The 24,660-nt window shown below is 38.3% G+C and overlaps 1 protein-coding gene across 1 annotated transcript in view; it reads right to left on the bottom strand.

Annotated features, from left to right (window-relative positions):
• Window positions 1-24,660, bottom strand: part of NPAS3 (neuronal PAS domain protein 3) — an 861,155-nt gene that overhangs the window by 379,690 nt on the left and 456,805 nt on the right. The gene's annotated exons all lie outside the window — the stretch shown is intronic.

Genomic DNA, 24,660 nt, shown 5'->3' with positions numbered 1-24,660 from the left:
TTTAAAGAATGTGTGTGTTTCATAATGCCACGTGGTCTCTCTACACTGTCTTGAATCTAAGGCTAAATGCTGATGAAACTATTATTTGAAGTCAGTTTTAAAATCATTTGCTTGACAAATAAGAGATTTTAGATAGTCAATGATGATATGAGCCTACAGATACACTACTCGGAAAAAACATTCCATTCCTCTAACTGCATTGTGTGGTTTGGGGGGTCTTTTGGGTCTCATTTTATCACAGCATTTTTCTGGAACTACAAGTTTCTTAAAATGTAGTTAATACTACGTATACATCCCCACAACCTGATGACATTGAAAAATCGAACAGGAAACAGGCCTTAGCATTTAAAAGTGGAAATGCAAAGATTCCTTACCTTTACATATGCAATACAGACAAGTAAAATCAATGACATGGAATACCTATGTAATAAAGTAATTGCTTTAGAAATGTGTGTGATAATTGCGTATCAGCTGAATAATTCATTACTAAAATTATTGGTAATGTTAATTTAGTACGATTATCTCATGTGTGGGAATATGCTGATGTACAGTGATTTACAGTAAACTTTAAGGATGATCATTTTATTTTTAGACAATTGTGTGTTCATTAAATATGAAAAAATGATGACAAAACAGGTTTCAGTGATGCATTCAATTTGCAACGATAGAGTTTCAATCACAAATGGCTTTTGGGTTATATTAGCTATAGCCTATAAATCATATATAAATATGTTGGGCTTGTGATATCATGCGGAGCTGTCCAGCAGAGGGCTCCTTTGAAACAGAACGTGAAAAATGAGGCTGCCGTTCAAACTTAAGCCAACATGGTACTTTTAATAAAACATACTGAGGCTCAGAAAACGTTTATTCCAAATCAGCCAATGGTTCACAACCTATTTTCCTAGAGGTTGAAATTTCATGTATTGTTAAGTTAATGTGATTTTCATGATACTTGTCCTATAAAAACGTAAGATGATTAAGACCAGATATTCTTTAAGGAAAGGCAAGTAAAACCAACAAATAAGTGCCCACAAGTTTCTAAGTAGATGTACATTTAATTATATTTATATAGCAACCCAAACAAAATGTATCAAAATATTAAAGTGGACTTTTTTCCAGAATAATATATTGTGTTAAAAAAAAGACTGTATAAACTTTTCCCTTTTATTAGAAACTATGGTTGTCATTGAGATATTATCCCCTTCCCCCAGTGTGGAGAACTAGGGAGTTCTGTAGATTTTTTTCCTTTATAAATGATTAGATAACACTTAAGACAAAGAATTGTCTCTTCATATAAACGATTCTTATTTCTAATTGAAAAACCAACTTCGTGCGTTGCTAAAAATAAAATGATGTATGTCATATTATGCATGATTGAGTGATATAAAAAATGCTATAGGGATGCAAATGATCAATACTTTTCATATGAACTGGTGAGTGATTTCACTTTTCCACAGAGGAAAGGCTAGGTCATCTAACAACTCAAAAACTGCTGTTTTTTTTTTTCCATTGGAATAACAGGTGGGGGGCAAGAGTGGAGGCTCACTGAAACTATCATGTTCTTAATCTGAGCGTTACAGACAGCTTCTGAGGTATCATAAATACTCGCCAAAATTGACTTCATTCAGCTCAACCTTAAAGTTTGCACTTAATTTTAATAAATGGATACATCACTGGTACTTGTTGAGAAAAGGTGAACTTTAGATCCCCAAAGAAGATATTGACATTTATAAAACAAAGGTAAGGATAACAAATCTTTAAAAAAACAATCTAAAATCCTTTGTAATCACTGAAGTGAAATTTGTTCTGTGTCATACAGCCATAAACCCAACATTCTAGAATCAGGATACAGGAATCACATTGCTCTAGAGCTGGCAGCAATTCTAGTACTCAAATCCATGAAATAAAACCAGAAACTGACCCTTACACCAGCAGAAAGTATAGGTAAAATTTTCATGATTAAATAATTCTTATAATTAACAATCTATGTACATATATGTGGGTCTTTTTGTTTTGTTTTGGCAGACGAGAGCTGGGCCCTGGTATTGAGGGTACTGGAGACCAAAGTTAACACCCTTATTGAACTAGTGATCTATCACTGCAAAAAGCTGGAGAAGCCAGATGTAGTAGAACATCTATGGTAACAAATCCAAAATCATGTTAGTGTATTTATTATCTGAAACATGACGAAGTAATCAGCCAACATTGTATCATCTCCAAAAACAGCGCCACTCTAATGGAACCTGGAAAAACAAACATGGTACAACTTTGCATTTCACATGTGCATTTTAAATGCCATTATTTTTCCGTCTTTTGATCTTTTCTTTCTATTTGTAAAAGAAGCTTTCATCTCTAGATGTGTGTTGGGGGAGGTGCGTCCTTCCATGTTTATGATGCCAACAGCCAGCCAGGCTTTTGCAAACGACAGAGACTGTACCAAGGCAGTTACATCTGATTGCTTAACCCCTCAGCGTGCCTGGGAAGTTCAGGAGCCCCTGCTGTGATGTTTTGTTTGCACACATGCACAGATAAAGGCCACCACTCTTCTCATTAAACAAGCAGGCATGTGGGAAAATTAATAATTTAATTTGCAGGGAGAAGATGGATGTGGAAATCAAACGTAAGTCTACAACCTTCCCTGAGCGCTCACCTTAGTGTCTGAGGAAATCTGATGCCAATTCGGCCGCCTGACTCATGTCTCTGGGATGATATCAAGGTGTCAGTGAATTGGTGTTTTCATTCCACTGGGCTAGGAAGGGTTGTCTTGTCACAGTGCAGACACTCCAGGAGTGGGAGTGTGGTTGGGAGAGGGGAGAAGGAAAATACCGCTGCAATCATGCCATAATACGTGATCTTCCAGGGCTTCCAGTGCTTTCGAGAATCAGAACAGATCCGAGGGGAATTGCATGAACAAAGACTCACAGACTCCAGAAGGGCTCTGTGTGGTCGTCAGCAAGTCGTAGCTTAGCATAACCTACCGGTTTACTCACTACTCCTAGGAAGCATTTGGTTCTTTTCTTTCAAAAGAGGGGCGGGGGGGGGACAGAAGTCTGCTTCTCATCCTGTTAGTTGCATTATGATCCTGAGCTACTCCACCAGCATGCAAGAGCAATGACAAGCACCCCTGACTTTACACTCTTGGCAGAGTTGCATTTCCTTGAAAACTTTATGCATAAGGGTTGTCAGGACACTCAGATTACTCTGCAATTTTCTAAACCCACAGTTCCATAATGACACTGGCAACACCTCCCTAAGCCTAAATGATAAAGTGCTCACACCCCCATTGAGTTGAGCAAATGACCTGCAGAGAATCCTGAGCTCCATTCTGCCCTTAGGCTCTTGGTTCAGCCCTGAAGGGCATCTGCAATAGGGAAGAAATTTTAGCGCTGCCACTGTCTACATAGAAACATGGAGAACGAAACAACTGACAAGAGGAATTTCCCTGAAGTAAGGGATCGCCGGCGGCACAAATCATCATCATTATCATCGTCACAGCCAAACTTTCAAAGTGCATCTTTTCTTTCATTCCATTTATTTAAGGTCATTCTTTTGAACTTTCTCATTACTCGTGCTCATATGAGAACAGAGAACAGAGGACATCCCTAAATAAGGTGTTACTGGGAAGCTTTTCACAAGTTACCCTCAAGTTAGTATATTGTCCTTCACATGTCAAGATTACATCACTGGCCCACGGTCTAAAGGAAATACCCTCTAAATGGCTTTTTTTTTTAAATTAATGGCAAGAATGCCATACATACTGTGTCCCCTGTATTCCATGGAAGCTAGATGACTAGGGTCAGTATATCAGGTATGGTTTTAGCACTGGATATAAATGAATTCTCCCAGAGAAAACTGGATCCTGGGACTTGATCACAACAGTACAGGTCCCTCCCCAGTGTCTTCATGAAGCACAGGGTTAAACATCCAGTACAATATGAATTTGAAGTCAGAAAAAAATGAATTTTGACTCCACCCCTAGGTAGAAGTATTAGCTGACTGGTACCTGAGAACACTATTACATACTTCACAGATACTATTTCTTTGGACTAATTCTTACCAAAATGTGACAGCCTTTAACACCTACCTATTTATGCTTCATTTTTTTTTCTTTAAATACAAAGTTATCATTTTTGTCCTCTTATACAAGATATCCTCATAAATACTTAGGAATGACTTCCATATTCCTAGTAAGTCCTCTCTCTCTCTCTCTCTCTCTCTCTCTCTCTCGCTCAAGTATCTATAGTATTTTCCAGTATTCATCAAAGAGCATGATTTCCAAGCTCCTCCCCATCTTGGTTTCTTTTCTTCCAATAGTCTCTATTGTTGCTGCTCTCCTATAACAATATAGGGGGAAAATAACCTACAAAGCTGATTCTTCTAGTCTCAGAACTTTCTATGTAACAGACTGATTGACCTTAATAAATAAAATTACCGAAGTCAATGGTACAGCCTGACAAAGAAGACTGGTCACAATCACAAGGCCCAGGGGATTAAAGAAAGGTCATTTCTTCATATTGATAACAGGGTTTACGTTTACAAATGGTTGGAAGTCCACCGTTAGTCTCAGGACTGGCCTAGTGTTCAATGTGACTCTAAACACCTGTAAATACTCACCTGAAGTGTGAATATATCATTTTCATAAAAGAGCATTTCCTAATCAACTAGATTAAACAAGTTTCTGGAGGATGTGAGATTCTCATGTTTCAATCTATAATGAACGTTAATGTTCAACATTAGCAACCTTGTAGGAAACACTACTTTACTTGAATTTAACGCCAGCACACACACGTATGGACTTGTACATGTCTTTAAACAAACTCCTATGTCTTTAAACAAACCCCTATGCAGATTTTAAGAACTAACTGTAGCTGATAGAAACAGTTAATATTTGTCAAGTACTTAATATGTGTCAGGCACTCTGCTAAGTGTGTGAATGAATGAAATAGAGTATTTCATTCAATCTCACTAATCCTATGAGATAGATAACGTTGTTATTACTTCATTATCACCCTTATTTTACAGATGAAAAACACTAAAGTTAAAGAAGTTAAATAAATGTGCCAACGGTCACACAACCAACAAGCAGCGGGATGTGGGAACTGAACACAGGTCTACCTCACTTCCACATCCATGCACGTGATCAACTCGTGGTACTTCCCCTCCAGTGACTATAGCAAAGGTCATCTCTCCAGGGAATGAACAGCCTCTCCGGAAGACTGGAAGTAAATTCTGAGTTATCATGTATTATGGCTGAACCCACAGATTCTCCATCTTATTACTCCATGAGGCATAACTGTGACCCATCATCTACCACTAGGATAAAATACTCAAACTGTCACTGCAAGGGTCTACTACCTATGTGTGCATAGTCATTCACAGCAACATGTAGGTAGGCACAAATACTACCAGTTAAGAATTAGTTCAACTAGAGATAAACTTTGAAGAATCACCATTACTATAAATGTGATAAGTATATGAATATACTGTATGTGTGTTCCTTTCCCTGTGGGGTCTCCATCATCAACAGAACTACCAAGAGATAAAACCCATTTTGTTAACAGACACCAGAATCTACAGAAGAATATTGACCTTCAAAGAGCCACTTATTCATTCAACAAATATTTCTTGAGTGCCTATATGTACCAGGCCCTATTCTGAGCACTGGGAATATAGCTGTGAACAAATCAGCAAAATCCTTGTCCTTGTGGAACTTATCTTCAAACAATTTTGCTGACTTTCAAAGTTCTTGGCTCTTTTTTCTTATAATTGCCTTTAGAAGCAGATTCAAAGTTCCATAGGAACAGAGAATCATTATGCTCTCCATGCATCATGAATGTCTAGATGCTGGCAGCTGACTTCCCTAGTCATATTCACGGAGAGAGTGAGCCTTCCATACTAGATGCTGTGGGGAACGCCACAAAAGTTGATGACGGATGTTCTCATACATGGCACAATATGGAAGTAATACCTTTCTGATTGTGGAATTGACTATAATTTTGTAGCAGGAAATGTGTGCCTAATCATTTTCAGTTCAGATTACTACAATTGGTTTGTACTCTTTGAAGACAACCCAGGGATGAACACGTCCGGTGGCAGAGAGAAACGGGCTCAAGGTTCAGTGTGGCCACAATGGCAATGTCCAGGGGCTACTTGGCCAAAGTATAACCATCTTCCAGACAAGGACTTCTCCTTAGCTCTTAGGAGATTGCTTCCATAAACAATTAAATGTTATTATCTTTCAAATCATCAAGTGCTTTAGGAAATTAAAATTATCTCTCTGCCAGGCTAAGGAAATGATAAATCCAGCTGGATAAAATACAGTCTTCTACCTTATATGATACATATGACTTACCAAGATTTGTGCAAGGCCTATAAAATCATGCCTGTACAAAGTGTTATCCATCAATAAATAAAAATAGAACAGGTCAAAAAGCAGTCAAGGTAAGCCAAATTAAAGCCTCTGGCTTATTTTTTTGCATAATGTCCTACAACCAAGCGATAAGGAAAAATCTGCCATAACTCACTGCAAATGTGACACCTTCAAACAAATCTCAAATTCCCATGATAGAAGAACATAATACAAATAAGACTTTAATTTTCTTTTCTTTAAAAACAAAACACACACACGTTCCCTGATCTCACTCCCAGGAATGTTGATTCAACAGATATGGAGTGTTAATTTCCTTCATTAAGAATACAGAAACAGTTGGGCCTATTCTTTAGAACAGTTCTTACCCAATGTATGAAGAAGAAGATGGCAGCAGGACTTGTTGGGGTACATACCTCTCTCATCCCCCATCTTCACTCACACTCCCCTTCAGCTTGAACTGTTGGGTTTATCACTTCAATCCACCTCTTAACAGCATGCTAAATATCCTTGCCCATGACCTTCTATTAGTTCCTTCTGGTAAAACCATAACTCTAGAAGAATCAAACTACCTTTGAGCTCCAAGCCTATATCCCTTTGCTGCAGATCACACAGCCAGGCGTGTGATTATCCTACTCAGAGCTCAGGTTTACTCAACCTCAAGTTGAAACCTTTTATATATTCTAGTAGGTTCCAGGTTACTAAGCTCTCCCCTTCCTGTATCTTAATTTTTTGAGGTGGGGTGGGAGGAAGGGAGGGAGGCAGCAAGTGCAAGTGGGGGAGGGGTAGAGAAAGAGGGAGACTCAGAATCTGAAGCAGGCTCCAGGCTCTGAGCTGTCAGCACAGAGCCCGATCAGCACAGAGCCCGACACAGGGCTTGAACCCACAAACCGTGAGATCATGACCTGAACCTAAGTCTGATGCTTAAATGACTGAGCCACCCAGGCGTCCCTCCCCTTCCCTGTATTTTAAACCTCTGCTCCCTCAGATCTTATCTCCACCTCTGTACCGCGCCCCACTTCTCTGTCTCTCTCTCTCTCAGCAAGTGACGTTACCTCTATTCCCAGAGATGAACATCAGGGAACCTCTAACCTTTCTACCACCAGGCTGCTTCTGCCTCCACTCTTTTCTTCAAGCTCTCTTAACATGGAGGCAGAATCCTCTAAGGGAAGGCCATCCCTTCTACCCAGGTTCATTAATCTTCTTCACTCTCCTCTTCCTTCTCAATTATCCCTTCTCTTATCTTCATCCTCTTTTTAGTGGCTCATTCTTCTTAACATGCAAAGCCAAGGATGGCAGGTGCTTTTCTGTGTCTATCGACAGCCATGCTCCACTTATCCTAAGAAAGCATGCAATTCAGGGAACAGGAGTCCTCTCCCCAGCACAAGAGGATGAGTTGATTACTCTAAACCAGTGGTTCTCAAACCTGAAAATGCATCAGATTTGTCTAGATGGATTATTTGAACCAGACTGCTAAGCCCCATCCCCACAATTTCTCTTTCAGTGGGACTGATATGCAGTCCAAGAATTTGTATTTCTCTAATAAGTTCCCAGGGGATCCTGATGCTGCTGGTCCAGAGTCAACCCTTTGAGAACCCCTGGTCCAAATCAGACTTGATTATCACATTAACCTTTGCTAATGATTCATTTAGAATGGGCAAATAACCCAGTTCTAGCCAACAAGATATAAATAGAAGTCTAATGGAGTAGGGGTTAAAAAAAAAGTCTGGGAAAGAATTTTGTTCCCTTATAAAGAGAGCACAAGGATCACTTTTGTTGTTTTTGCTCTGAAATGGTAACATGGAATTGAAGAAACCTTCTAGTGTTCATTAAGTGTCAAGCACAAAGACAAAATCCAAGAGGAAGGTAGAGTGGAAACAGTGAAAACCTGGCTTGAGTATATTTTTAGGCAACTACAGCAAGCCTGGGTCCAACAATCTCCAGTTTTCTCTTTACGTGAGATAAATAATAAAGGCATTTAATACAACCACCATTAGATATTTAGTTGCAATCAAATACAACTAATTCATCAACTCCTGGACATCTAAAAATTCCAAATCCTCCTCTAGATAGAATTCTATTTTGCTCTTTCATTTTAATACAAATTTCTAGAATGACAAGGGTCCTCCATTTTGTTATCTCTTTTTGGCCCTTCAGCCCTTTCCAGTATGTCTTGCACTCTTTTTATTCCACCAAAAACATTCTCCCTGGGTTCTCACCATAACCCTCTTGATTATAATAGACATTTTCCTGACCTGGTCCTATTTGCTCTTCTGCAACACTTGATACTGTTGAGCCTCTCATTTTATTTCTCTTGGTTTCCATGGTACTGACATCCTCTCCTGGTTTCTTCCTACATCTCTATTACTTCTAAGTCTTTCCCCTATTCCGACCTTAAGTACTGCATTGCTTAGAAGTCACATACATCTCTTTCATACTCAGTCCCTTAAACTCACACATTCTCTAAGTTGCTTCAATTGTATCTATAGGCAGATGGTTTCCACACCTGTACCCTCTTAACCAGTCCTCCCTGTGAGCTCCAGGCTCTGATGTTAAAGACGTTCAAGTGCCTTTTCCTCCACTCAATGCCTGTGACATTTCAAAATCAACACGACCCAAAATGAATTCATCATTTCCACCCATATAGTTCTCATTCCTCTTTTTCCTTCCTTAATCCCTATTTCATGGACTAACACTGACCTTACTTTGTCATCCAACTGACAAATGTGGGCAACATCCATGGATCCTTTTCCTTTATCCCCTTGTTTCCAATCAGCCGTCAATTCTATTTCTTAAGTATCTCTAGTCAGTTCTCTCTGTGAGTTCCAGCACATTCCCGTCAGGACTCTTATGACACATTGCCTAGGCTCCTGCAAGACCCACCACCAGTGTCCTAATACTGTTTGCAGCCAATTCCTTCTCTGACTGTAGTCAGAGTAGCTGCATTTGATTACAACACTATGCTCAAAACCCCTCAAAGGCACCCTTGACCTTTGTTTGGAATCCAAACTTGGTTCTCAAGGGTATATAGGGGCATCCCCAGTCAGCTTCTCCTTTGGCCCTTTGGTTCTTTCAGCCGTAGCCACATTAGCTTTCTTTTAAGCTCTTCACACTCGACATGTTTCTTCCGATGGTCAGGCCCTTTCACTTGCTATTTAGATTTCAACTCAAGTATCACTTTTGCAAAGAAACTTCACCTTCCAAACCAGACCAAATCAACTCATGATCATGAGGTACCATTTGCTTCTCCTTGGGAACACTTGTGAAAATTGCACGTGTTTTTTTTGTTTGTTTGTTTTTAATCTGTGATAGCTTAAGGAGTGTTTTGTCTCTTTCATGGGAGCCATGCTTATTGTTGGTTTTTGCTCATCAGAGTTGAGTTTGCTTGATTTATGACTCACATTCACCAATATTTGCTAAATATTCAATTACGGAAGGAAGGAAGGAAGGAAGGAAGGAAGGAAGGAAGGAAGGAAGGAAGGAAATTTGGTTTCTTTTCAAGTCACTCCTCACTACAGCCTAATTTCCTTGATCTTGTCAAGCTATGTTGACTTGCTTTCGACTTAAATACCTTTGCTAAAAACTTCTGCAGCATCCTTTAACATCCATCACATCTGTAATTATGTGTTAAAAGTCTGTTTTTCTCCCTTGACTACAAGAAGACCTTTGCTCGTTACCACTGAATCACTTGGTGTCTGGCATATAACAGGTGCTCAAAATATGTGTGTTAAGTTAAAGTACCTTTTCCTTTTTTCAGTATTTCCTTAAAAATGCCATATATAATGCAAGGAATAATGAATACAGTGGATATTAATATGTATACTAACTTGACTTCTCAAGCTACTCTGACATTGGTCAAGGTGGGATCAAAATTAAAATGTGGCTTTCCTGTTACAGATTCTGCTTTTGGTGACTTTCAGCAAGGGTTTTTGGGAAAAACTGTTGTGTTGGAAGACAACGTCTAGCGCAAACAATTGCATCTCACATCTCCCTGGAGTGAATCTAGTGATGGTGCATAAATTAAGCAAAATTAAATTAAATAATTTGAATCCCATAAAAAGGCAAAAAAGATGATGGAAGCAGGGAGCATCAATTCAAAATGTCTTGACTGTCAATAAACTCTGTGCCTTTCTTGGTCTCTGGTTACTCTGGTCTGAAATTCTAATTCCTGACTTCTTCAGACAATCCAACTTGCCTACCACCTGCCTTCACAATGTCTAGTGATTCTGCTCTTCACACTATAGAGATGGGGAAGTCATGGGTGACTCTTCGTTTTCTCAGAACAGTGTGAAGTATATCCCTACCAAACATTTCTTGCTGGATGGTCTCTTCCCCAGACTATATTATAGAACAAATACACCAAATGATCTGACCATTATGGGCTCCTCTAATGGAGGAAAGGAACAAATTCATTCTACTGAATTTAAAAAGTTCTCTAGCCCATTCTCTTCAATCTACCCCAGATGTTTCCTCTCTGAGCTAAAACAGGCTACTTTGCAGCTGTCTTAGTTAAGTATTAACCAAACCAATATTTTTTTTAAATTTTTTTTTTCAACGTTTATTTATTTTTGGGACAGAGAGAGACAGAGCATGAACAGGGGAGGGTCAGAGAGAGAGGGAGACAAGAATCGGAACAGGAAACAGGCTCCAGGCTCTGAGCCATCAGCCCAGAGCCCGACGCGGGTCTCGAACTCACGGACCGCGAGATCGTGACCTGGCTGAAGTCGGACGCTTAACCGACTGCGCCACCCAGGCGCCCCAAAAACCAATATTTTTAAAGAGAGATCAACAAATCTATACAGTAGTTCCCCATTATCCGTGGTTTTGCTTTCTGCAGTTTCAGTGACCTGCAGTCAATCGCTGTGTAGAAGCAGATGATTCTTCTTCTGACATTCTCAGAAGGTCAATAGTGGCCTAATGCTACATCACAATGCCCACATCATTCACCTCACTTCATCTCATCACAAAGGCATTTTATCACCTCACATGAATACACTACAGTAAGATATTTTGAGAAAGAAAGAGACCTCATTCACATAACTTTTATCACAGTATATTTTTGTAAGTGTTCTATTTTCTTATTAGTTATTACTGTTAATCTCTTACTGTGTTTCGTTTATAAATTAAACATTACCATAGGTATGTAAGTATAGGGAAAAAAGTATATACAAGGTTTAGCACTATCCACAGTTTCAGGCATCCACTGGGGAATCTTGGAACATAAACTCCATGTTTTTCTTTTGGGGCGGGGGAGGGCTACTGTAATTCCTAAATAATAGTGGAAACATACGGAAAAGTGTAAGAAAATGCATTAATTCAACAAACATTCAGTTTCTACTTTGTAGCATGTACTCTTCTCGGTCCTGAGACCATAGCAATGGATCAAAGTGAGCCTGTCCTCATGAGGCTTGTGGTTTAATAGAAGACACAAATACAAACGTGTGTGTGTGTGTATGTACACGGACACACACACACATCTCTAACACACCTGACATCTTCCATACCCTTCTTAGAATCTCCATAGGGACAGGGGTTATAATCAGTCATGAAGGAAAGATAGTTTTCCATTTTCTTTACACCCTGCAACTTTATCCCATTTCCTTTTTCCTCTCTTTCTTTGTTTCTTCATTCTTTTCTCTCGCTTGGCATCTTAGGCTCACTGTCAAATTTTAGGAGTAAATCTATCTTTTATTTAAAGGAGACACAACGTTGCCATCTTTATCCCCTACGATATACTTTTGAACTGGGCTCAACTTAGTTGGCAAACCTCATATACGCTATTTGATATTTCCCCATCAACTCTCAGATGAGGATCTCAAAATGTTATCATATAACACTTACCAAGAACTGACAACGTGTGAAATGTCATTCAGAGCCGAGAATTAGTCTTGGCCGCTGCTCAGTGGGTTCACTAATGCAAACTTTAATTCACCGAGGACACCAAAAACCGCCTAAAAGGGCTATTAGGACAACTATCAGAAAGTTCAATTTGCTGTCTCCAGGTCCCGACAGTGGTGTTAGTGCCAAGAATAAAGAGCCAGCTACAAAACCTGCTCCGTTTTATGTTACCTATAGAAAAAAAAAATCCTCAAAAATTAGTCCAGTTCAATAAGTGATCTCATTTACTTTCAGTTCTTAATGTCTACCTTAAATCTAATCATCTCTCTTCTTAGTGTCAAATAATTTTCTAGTTGTTTAAATAATGTACCAGTGTCTTTCCAAGGTATAATGAGGCCCTGTGTAAATCTCTTCAATAACAATCTCATTAACTATAAAGTAAGTCCAACACAACTTTCTATCATGTTTAAGACTTTCAACGTATCTGGTGGATCAGTTGGAAAATCACTTAAACCTTTATACAGAGAATAGTTTACTGCACTTTGCCTTTCGGGCAACCAAATGACAAAACATATCTGAATTCCACATGGTATCATTCTCAACTAGACATCTGAAAGCTTCTGAAGGGGAAATCCTTCTCAGGTTGATGGGTTGAAGAGTCCTGTTTCCTTTCTGCTTTTCTCTACCTTTCACCCCGACAGAAATTTAGGACCCTGATGAATCATTTCAGGAGGCAGAATTCTTTTCCTCACCAATTACTCTCAAAGAAATTTTATGAATGAGATGGGCTGTAGTGAGGCTCCAAGACATAGACCTTCCTTAGGCTGATCTCACAGATCTGGATCGCTTTTTTTTTTTTTTTTTTTGGAAGACAAGACAACAATGCCAAGCTGTAGTGATGACAACTTCGAATGACAAACGTTGTGCAAAACTCAAGGTGCAGCTTGACTGTGTGCACATAAGAATCCAGTGTCTCCTTGAGGCTTCAGTTTTGGTTAAAAGAACCAAATGTAAAAGGTGGGGGGGGGGCGGGTAGGATGATTTGCCAGTTTACTGCTTAGAACACAATTTTAACAACAAAGTGATAGAGCATGAAAACCCGGTTATTCGACAGCACGTGGCTACAGAGGACAGCTCAGTGAGCCCCTCCTGCCTGACTTGTCACAATGACTGACACTTTCTAATATTGAGCTGGAAATAATATGGATATTTAATACTGCAGCGTTTACAGCAAATAGAAGCAAAGCACTATTGTTTATCAGCAATCTATTTCTGATGGCATGAATCTATATAGACATAATTATTGTTGAATGATGAGCTCTGATTTTCACATTATGGCATAAACAAATCTGCAGGATATTCACAATGTTTCATCTTGCGTGATGGGAAAAACCTCATAAAGCCAAATTCCTAAGTATTTCCTATGCTTTCCACTTGAATTTTGACTAAAATTTACCTTTTAGATCTGTTATGCCACTCATGAATTTTTTACAGTATCCATCTGTGCTTTGCAATCTCTATTCTCCATGGTTCCACATTGTTTTGGCTAACTAACAGGCCCATATGTTGCCTTAATGTATTTTTGCACAATGTTTGTGCTTTAAAAAAAAAAAACCACAGGGAAAAACCACAGGTCTAAATAAGCTATAAAGAGCATCCACATACAGTTAGACTGTCTTTACTGAGTCTGGAGACATTATGATTCTGCTGCGACAAGCAGCATTTGTCTTCATTTTGTCTGACTGTCCTCATGTGTTATTATTAGTGGCTGTCAGGCTGAGGCAGAAAAAAATAGCATCACTTGAGTAAGAAGAAGTTGAATGCATAAATGCAACACTACACATGGTGGCTGAGGGTGAGAGAGGCTGTTTGAAATGCTTAAATGCAAACACCAGGATGAGGAAATTTAAAAGTGAAAATCCTTACTTGGCAAATGTGAGGAGAAAAAAAAATATGACTTCCTTGTCTAAAAAGCAAAGTGAAGGCTAATTATTGACAAAAATTTCGCAGCCTCCGAATGTCTTTGAAGACCATCTTTTCAACATGTCAGCTTAGCTTTAATTGTAAGAAAACAAATATGTTGGAACATTTGCCTCCAGTCCGGTGTTTCAGATAATGTTGACAAATACCTTGCATTTTAAAGTTCAGCTTTTAGTGTTCAAATAAAGTAACTTGAAAGTGTATTTTCCATGCAAACCTCTTTCAAACGCTGGTATATTCTCCCACTCTAAACAGGTGCCATGAGGGTAGCGCCTGCATTTCCAACACTTTTTTTTACAAGTTCCCTCTCACTTGGCTTCCCACTATTTCAGGAGACAGTTCATCTTATTTCTTGTTTTTGTCATTAAAAGAGACAAAGTAGATTATCATAAGACCCGGAAATTGTTACTCTCAGCTCCTTATCAGATAAAAACACTTTAATTATCCAGAAAGTGAAAGATTTCCCTCTAAAAATAAATTGATCTTTATCTTCTCATTTTCCTATCTGAAAAGATTATCTTCTCCTCTAGTCTCATTCCTGGATGTTAAACAAGAATTTTTCATCAAAATCTCTAATAAAATGTGTTTTGAGAAGCAGCTCCTACAAATACAAGTAAATAAGGATTTACTTTTTCCATCAGCGTCTCATGAAGTTTCTCTCAAAGTCTATATCCTGTGTCTTTCTTTACCCATCACCCACAAAATCATAGTTTTGATGGTTTTGAAATAGCAAAGTATATCACTATATAAATATATGTAATTTTCAAGTATACAGTGTAAAAGTGAGTTGACCCTACACTAATGTATGGAGACTATTTAAAAAAAAATTATTCTTACCTTGGTCCTTTCCCTAAGGCTATCCCTAACTGCTCTATCTTACTACTCATATTATCTCTAGACTACTTTTTTTTTTCAATGTTTATTTATTTTTGAGAGAGAGAGAGAGCACTAGTATTAGTGGCGGAGGGGCAGAGAGGGAGACAGGATCTGAAACAGGCTCCGTGCTGAGAGCACAGAGCCCAATGTGGGGCTCGAACCCACAAACTGTGAGATCACGACCTAAGCCGAAGCCAGACGCTTAACCACCCAGGCACTCCTACCTCTAGACTACCTTTATGCCCAGCCTAAATGTTTTTCCTTCATGAGCCAGTCGCATGGACTTCTTTCTTATTTTTTCTTTTCTGATTCCTCCCTCTTATCAGATGTTAGACTTTCATCACAATTTCCTATAATGCACAATGCAGTGCCTTACAATACTAATTCAAGCTGTGCTTAATATGACACTGTATTATTACATTCTAATTGTTTTTTATGTATATGATTTGTCCCTCTGACTAGACTGTAAGTACCTAGTAGGTGGAGAGGTTATTCTTTATAATCTGTAGCACCTGGTCCCATAGGAGGTGGTAAAATAACTGATAATACCTGAACAAAGGAGAATTTATGCTAAAATAACTGATTTGCGTATGGTAGGACAAGCCTCTGGTAACATATTAAGAAACAGAAGCAAGTGCAGGGCTGTCTAAAGTGATAAATGGAGCCCTGCGTGGAAGATCAATGATCACGGAAATATTCAAATGAAACTGTTTTAACTCCAAAAGGACTTTTCCTAAGAATTTCTTTTCCATCTGCACCCTGGCCCCGTCTATATATGGGCATCCTAATAGGACATCCTAAATAGAAAAAAAAAATCTTACAACTATATTAACATATTCTCTCAAAAGTCATCAACAGAGAAATACAAATATTTTTATAGAAAGGAATGTAGGGGAGGGAAAGCAAAGAGTCCATGGAAATGTTTGTAAAAATATTTGCCTGTCTTGACGGTCCCTTAAAAGTAAACAGTTTATTTTCAATGCCACAGGAACTCTCTCTGTGGAAATTCTCAGGACTAGTGGTTAATACACTGCCCACTGGTAGTACCACAGAAGCTTGGGAGGCTCCCACCCCATCTGTTATCATTCTTTATGGCACACTCCAGATTTTTCTGAAACAGGTATCCAGGTGAAAAGCTGGTTAGCCTCTGATCCTTCTTCCTCTTTTTGCTAATAATCTCACTGCTTATCAGCCCTTTCCCTCGGATATTCAGGGCAAAAGGGGGACCCACATCAATTATTTTATAGGTTACATGAGGGCCTAGCAATAAGATTAGGTGGGATACTAGGTGGGGAGATGCCTGTAGAGGACACAAGCTATAAAGTTTTAGGTGAGCATCAACCTCATTGGTTCCTCTGGAACTAAATTGTGTGTGTGTGTGTGTGTGTGTGTGTGTGTGTGTGTGTACAATTAGAAGTGGATTTCTGAAAACACATTGCCTTGGCTGAATAACCTTTTAATATGTAACAATCTATGTCCTCACAAACATTTAGCCTGACTAAAGCATGCATGCCTGTGTGTGTGTTTGTATATAATTCCTGGGAACTGAAACCACCAATGAGAAGGAAAATACGCTGTGGAAGACAAAAAGGTCCTCCATCAACAAAGGTTTGAAAATAGTTCTAATTCTTAGAGTTATTTAGTAATGATTTTTTTTTCTTACTCCCATTTACTCCAGTCAAATCTGATTTTTCTTTTCAGAAACGTACTCATACTAACCAGGTTGATTTAGAACTCCTAAGTTGTCCTCAGAAAGGCAGAGGGTATTTTCGAAGACAACGGCACCACTGATCTGATGGGAATTCAGAGAAGAGAAGTAATATCTAATGTGGCAACGTAGTTCAAAACACAAGAGTTGGTGCACTTGTTCCTCTAAACAATTAGAAACATTTCCTATGAATCCAAACACATCTTCCTTCGGTTGTTTCAATAGGGTATTTTATTTGGGGTATGCTAATCCCTTCCCACACTTAGAAAATATTCACACAGAGTTGGAATGGCAACTTCACTATTGCGTCATGCAATATCAATAAGGAATTCTAAGGGAACAGGTAAGTGTTCACGTCCAATCAGGCTGTTACTACCTCGCACTTGTATTTTAGTCACGATTTAGCCCACATTATGCCATTACCAGTTAAGTGACAATTCCTATTACAATAGAGGATTTAATAGCTATCGATTCAAAACTATTATTTCACAAATAAGTGATTTTTGAGGATTTTCCAGGAACATGCATTTAATATTTCTAGCTATCAGTGGCAATGTTCCATAGTCTGAGATGAAATGGATTCACACTCTAAAGTTTTATTTATAAAATCTGTATCAATCAATTAATATGAATAGGGTTCTTAATTACATCGTCTTGCATACACTTGCCTGAAAGTATGAAGTACCAACTTTTAGCACCATTTCCTTAATAAGAATCATATAAAAATAAAAGCTATTCAGGAAAGCAAAGCCAGAGTCTCATCTCATTGGCAGTTCATTTTTTTCTCTCCAGAAACCTCACTGCTATAATTGGAAACCATACTAAAACAACCAAAAATGAATGAATTAAATGGGGAAAATAAATCTGAGAATAAATATGCACATGGGCACAAATACTAATACCCATAACTAGAAAGTATTAAGTTCTAGAAAAAAAAAATCGTTGGATTCACTTTTCAGCTTCTCTGATTTCTATAAAATGAGCGTCTACTTCTAAGAGAAATATTGTCATTTACTTGGCAGGAAAAAAATAACATTTTTAAAAATATTTTTCCCTTGGATTTTTGAAGAAACTAGGCAAACAAAACAAAATGGCCTCAATAGTGTTGGACAAATATATCATAGAGACATGTAATCCCCCCCATGTTTAATTACTCAAAATCTGTATTTAATTCTAAAAATAATTGAAGCTTTCCTATGTCTTTTATTTAGTATTTTTTTAACAGAAAAAAAGAAAGACAGAAACCCCTTACCAGAAAACATGTTATGAAAGGAGTGTTATCAATGAAGACTTTAATAAAATCCTGGGGCCAGATAAAATCTCAGTACATCTTCTCGTCTAGTGCCTGGACTCCACCAAGAGAAATTATTATTATTTTTTTTTTCCCATTAGAGATATCTAGGGAATAGAGTCCTTGTTGTTCTTCAATACCTAGTTCTCACCTTCAATCAATTTTATTATCAGGGAATTTATCCCTTATGTTCAACCTAAATCATGCATGTTGAAGCCTAAGCCATCTCATGTAGCTTCCTACTTGTGAAGATGAAGTTGGTTCATAATCCCTTATTATTGTATGCTTGATGTGTGCTGAGGTTGATTTTAAAAATACAAAAGAAGAGAAGGGTTTGCCGCAGAGGTGATCCCATACGGCTGGGAACAAAGGCATCCTGGGAGCTTTATGGAATTGGAGAGCTGAAAGAAATGTGAATACTGTACAATCCAAGAGACCAATTAAACAGTTCAGTCCATGAAAGTTCTTATTTTATGATAGCAACAGTAAGTGCTGAGGCAAACCACATCCAAAATATTTTTGAAAGCGATGGTATTAATAATGGAGAACTTTGTAGAAAAAGGTAAATCGGGAGCATCATCTTACAGAATGCAAAGGACATTACTGACAAGAAGGAGAGAAATGAACAGTCTGAATAGGCAAGAGAGTCAGAAACACAGAACTGGCAGAGTGAGAAATTTTTACATGTAGGGCCGTGATTATCTTGGACAGAAAATATGTGACAGCTATGATATGGAGAAACCACAGTGAAGACAAGATACACAGATGCTCTAAGAGACCTAGTCTGTGTCTCAAATGTGCTACAGTATTTATGTGTGTGCATGTGATTTATACACAGAATACTATTGACAGAAGATTGAAAGAAGTGTTTGATATAACTAAGAGTAACAGTATCAGAGAAATCTCCTTGAAGGCTAAGTGGGCTTTGAGGTGAACTTTGAAGAAAGTATAAGATTTGGATAGAAACATCTAAGAGGACAAAAATAAATAAAAGGCTGGCTCAAAGAGGCAAGGGTGTGGTTAAGCTGAAAGGCCAGAAAACGTCCAATCCAGGAACAACAAGGAAAGTAAAAGGTTTTGTTCTTGAGAAACACTAACTAAAAATGAGTTCTAAGAGTGTTCTTTTTTTCTTTTTTTGTTGTCTTTTGCCTGTGTGGATTTATGCTCTTCAGCAGAATTCATGGATTTTTCAATGAGGCCTATGCGAGACTCTTAAAAATACCGTCTGCAGAATAATGTACAGAATCTACCTGGTAAGAATGGAATCTCCCCAAGAAGACGGACACAGTGAGAATGGGAATGCCACCATTTGTGGATAAAAAATACAGATAAACTCTCCCTACCAGATTCTATGAAGGGGAGTTGGAATCCTTCAAATACAAGTCTAAGGCTCAGCATGGAGCTTGTCCATCTACAGCATAAAAAAATGTGCGTCCAGGCATCAATACAGTCTTATGGGCCTTGGCTGCAAACTAGATTTGGTAATGAAACTTGAGTGTTTGGCACATCTCAGGAAAAACTGGGACACTGAATTCACACTTCATAGGTCATAGAGAATTTTCCTTTGGTGCATTTTCCGGACTGAAGGGCAGGAGGAGGAAAAGAAAATTCCACCATTCAACTTTCTTATCTATATTTACCATAGACACCCACAAGTTAATGCCAAAAAGGCAATTCTGCACTACCTTTACTGCTTAAAAGTTGATTGTTTTTTGTGGACCAGTAATTCATGAGGAGGAGATGGTGTCAGAATCCAATCGCCCTGCCTGCCACTGTGGGAAGAGGTAACCCCATTGCCCTCAAACTGTCTTCCCCTCACTCTTCTCTGTGAAGTATTCTTCTCGGAGAGGGTAGAATTTCTAGTATCATATTTGTGTCAGGGCAATGCTTGTCAGAAATCAATAACTAAATTCCCAAAAAGAAATTTAAAGCGAAACTCTAAAACAGATCCAGGTTCAGAAAGGATTGTGGGTCAAAGTCTCAGTGGCTTCTCAGATTTGAAGCATAAACTGTCAGTAAAGACAGGAGTGTTGAAGCAGAAATGCTTGGTGCGGGACATTAAGAAGACTTTTGGTTACAGGCTCAATTTTTCTTCTTTTGTCACTGATCCACTGATGACATAATTGAAGCAACCTACTAACTGATGCTCTAGGGTTATAAAATGAGGTTGGTACCCTTCATTGTCTCTCACAGGGATGCCCTCTGGTTTAAGTTAAATACTAGAGAAGTAAGAAAATACTAAATACTGAAATACTTAGGAATTCAAGACAAGAGGTTAATAAGGATTTCTACTTCTCTCCGCCAACTAAACTTCTATTTACTCTCATGTTTTGCTGACTTGGAGTAGAGAAAACAAATGTTTGTTGTTGGAAGGAAGTGGATGTGGGAGGTGCTTCAACCTGATGTCTCCACTCCTTCCCACTGTAATATTCACATAGCATGGGCTTCCAACTAAGGATATAATCTGTTCCGCTTGAGTCTGAGAAAAGTAAAAAATGAAAGAAAGCAAAAAATACGCCCATCAAAAGAGGAAGGCTGATTTTCATTTATGACCTAATATAAAAAGAATGAGTCAAGAAATATAGGTATGTTGTAACAGCAACAATGGGTAGAGGCTGACTGTGATGGGCATTACTCCAGAGCTCAATCCAGAAAGAAGGGAGTTTTTCTCTAAAATCATTGAGATCCTAGATCTGATTAAGTCAATCAAGTAACTAAAAGCAGAATTTATATCAGGCAGAAAAAGCACCTTGCATTCTGCCAGTCTGAAGTCTTTCTGGGAGCATCCACAAAGTGGTAATATTTTTTATTATCTCCATCCCCATAAGCTGCCCCTGCCCACGAACTCCCTGTTTTTGTGGCCTCTGGTCCTTAGGCCAGGACTCCTGTTACAGTGCCTGCTCACACTAGCAGTTCTGACACAGCCAGTTCTGATGCATTTTACTACATACAGTTACTCCTCTAGCCTCAGCTTCTGATGCCCAGCAAACTCAGAGACGAGGAGCTAAAGGGCTCACTGTAGGTCTACGTTCAAAGGCAGGAAAATCATTCTCTATTTCCAGAAGATAGATCTAAGGACAGTGGAGTTCCAAATACTTTCAGTTACTCTGAAGAAAAGCAGTCTTGATGGGAGAGTCACAAAACAGCCACAAGTGGGGCCATGCCCTCGTCAGCTTCTAGAGACCTGTGACTCAGAAAAGGATAAAGAAATGCCATCAGCAGCAAATGGGGCTTTTTAAAACATGCTTTGAATTTTCTCAGGGAGAAAAAATGAGGAACAAAAATACCCAACTGAGTACAGCAGTAAGGGAAGTGCTGTCATAATACATGAAGGGGCAAAAAACCCACAAAAAACAAAAACCAAAAAACAAAATCCAGCAACGCTAAAACAAAACGGAACAAAACAAAACAAACAAAAAACAACCAAACCTAAAAATATATTTCAGCAAGGAAATGCAGTTTTGGTTTAGGCTAGAGAGAGAAACTGACCAAGTGGTAGCCAAAGAAAATAATCACCTTATTCAATTGGTGAGCTTTTCATATTTGTATGTCCTGCTACATGGACAGCCTTTACTTTCAATCCCTTGTACTTCCTAAAAAGTAACGTTCTTTCAATTTAGTATCTAAAATAATATTTTGAAAATTACATAGCACTTAACTGAGAACTCCTTGAAGCCAAGACTGTGCTTATGTCTATGTCCCTAGTTCTTGGTAAAGAATCTGGTCTAGAGAAGTCTTTAAATCAATATTTATTGAACGAACATTGGTAATTACAGTTTATAGCTTATTTCCAAAGATATTATCTGATTTCATATTCATGGCCCTATGATAAAGATTCATTATCCCCATTCTACAGGTAAGAAAATATGATCAAACAGATTAAGTGGTTTGCCTAAGACCATGCTATTAGTGAAAATCTGAATGTTACTTGAACTTGGGCCTCCTGACTGTTTCTAATATATGGTTTCCTTAAATATTGTTACTGGCTATTTAACTGGTAAATCACTTTGGAGTAACTTTGGCAATACATATCACTAGCAATAAAAACACACCCAACCATTTGGACCATTCCTTGGAATTCATTCGAAGGGAATATTACAGATGAAAGCGGAGAAAGCTATGTACCAAAGATATCCAATTTGGTATTACTTATTTTGTCAAAAACTAAAATTGAATTAACTCTAAAGTAAGAGGAGATTAGTTAAGTCAATTAGAGCATATCAACTTGAATGAATGTCATTATATAGTTATTAAAAATAATTTTGGAGACTTCCAAGCAATATGAAAAAAGCATATCCTAGTGGTAAGTAAACAAAAAAAAAGATAAATGCTAAGTTGTGATTCTGGTACGATTAAAACCAGGCAAAACTCTACAGGGTTTCAGGAGGCTATGTTGCTTGGCTTTACAACGTACATCAAGTTAGAAGCTAAGTATCTAGAACTGTCTAAAATTGAAAATAAGATAGAGACATAACCACCCTACAAGGGGATTTGCCTGAATGGTATTACACTATAGTGAATACTAAACTGTAGGAATTCAGAAGAGCGGGCATCATTGTCAAGTGGAATGACAAGGGGAGGTTTTTTGGTTGGTTGGTTGGTTTGGTTTTGAGTAGACAGCATCTATCCAGCTGAGTTTGCAAAAAAAATGGGCAGAATTTCAGTAGGTTAAAGCTAAGCACATATAGATGGTTGGGAAGATGGGCAGGGACGAAGGCAAAGAGGAGGTGGGAGAGCAATGCATATTCAAGTGGCAGGTAACCATAGTAAAAGAACTGGTCTGAAGTATAGACAAATCATAGTGAGCAATATGGCTAAAGAGTTTCTCCACCTTAGCACCACTGACACTTTGAGGTGGAAAATTTGTTTTGAGAGCTGTCATGTGTAATGCAGGACGTTCAGCAACATTCCTGGCCTCTACCCACTAGATGCCAGTAGTAATTCCCCAGCTGGGACCAACAAAAATGTCTCCAGACATGGCCAAATGTCTCCTGGAGGGCAAAAAACACCGCTGGTTGAGAAATACTAGGCTAGAATCACAGATGGAAACATGGTTTCGGCCAAAGTGTGAGTCCCAGCTAACAGTGAATGGTATACCTGGAACACTAAGAAAGACTGATTCTAAGTCTATACTTGGAATGCACATCACTGAAATCCACATGAGACATGGAGCTGAGCAGAGTTGGTACTTTTTTATTCCTGGGCTAGAAGGTAGGTTTAGGCCCATCTCTGTGATGAGGATAGAAGGAGCCTTGAATAACTACTAAAGAAGACTGGTGAGTAATGACTTTTCTGTTGTCTAAACTGGGAAACTGATAAAAATGAGCAGATTCCAGTGATCAGTGCAAGGACTGTGTATAGGCTGGATTAAATCAGCCAGCACCTAAAGGCAGGAAGACAGGAGACAATTTAGAAGTGGGGAGTAATCATTTGGGTGTGAGGAAAAAAAGGCTGAAATACTGAGACATATAGGAAAAGGATGAATAAAGGAGGTCAAAATCGAAGAGTATCATCAAAAATTGAAAGAACTAAATGTATTGCATCCAATCCTAGCTTCTGGAAATTCTAGCTGTCACGACAATTTAACTGTGAGCAGAAAGGCTGCATGAGCTTGGCCACATTTGGTAAATTTCAGTACCACAGGAAGACTCCTTCAAGAGTTTCTTTTATTTATTATTTTTAATTCCTTGGACTTATGCAGCTTCATGACACTAGACCAGAAAAGGATTAATGGAATAAGTTTATAAATATTTATAAAGTGATTTTATTTATGCAGCAATTTTGAAGAAAGTAACCTAACTTGGGACTGCCAACGTTAGGGCTACAAAGAGGGCAGTAAAGTACCCCAGTCATCGGGAACTTGATGCGTTCTTGCATTTGGCACATGAACTCCTTGCAGAGTACTGTGATATGTTGGATGTTTTCACAGGGCTATCCTCCGCAGTTGCTGTCTGTGCTTGGTTTTTGCTAAAATTCACTTCGGGCACAGCGTGAGGCAACTCCATTCTAGTAGGGCTCTGGAAATCCACATTCTTACTGCTTTCTGGAGTCGTCAGCTGGGGTAAAGCAGAAAGGCTTAGGGACAGGATTGCTGGAATCACAGTTTGGGAATGCATCTCCCTGAACTTTCTGCACTTTCTGCTTTCAAATTAAGCTGGTGACCTGAATAAACCATGCTTTCCCGCATTACAAAAGACAAAGATCAGAGCAATATTTAATTATATTATGTACCTTTTTTTTCTATTAAGCTAGAGGTTTACTTTAAAACAATGTGATTAGAGGGAGACAAGTAATCTGTCATCTTTTAAAATTATGAAAATTATGAAAATGTAGTAATGATAACTAAAATTATAAGTTAAAATGAAACAAACCACACAATTTCTTTAAAATGTGTACTTATTTGAATATATATAATAACCATTTATATTTCATAGAGAATTAGATGTTTTGTGTTGGTTTTGTTTTGTTTTTAGTATCAAGGCCACTAAAGTGAGAAAATAATTATTCTTCTGTGATAAATTCCTGTTATGGGCACTAAGATTTTCTGTTTCTATCACTGCTCCTCTTATCAGCTATTATCCTTTGACATCATCTCAAAAT

This window comes from Prionailurus viverrinus, chromosome B3, assembly GCF_022837055.1.
Source record: "Prionailurus viverrinus isolate Anna chromosome B3, UM_Priviv_1.0, whole genome shotgun sequence".
NCBI lineage: Eukaryota > Metazoa > Chordata > Mammalia > Carnivora > Felidae > Prionailurus > Prionailurus viverrinus.
The sequence above is the reverse complement of the archived record's forward strand: the minus strand, read 5'-3'. Positions and strand labels throughout refer to the sequence as shown.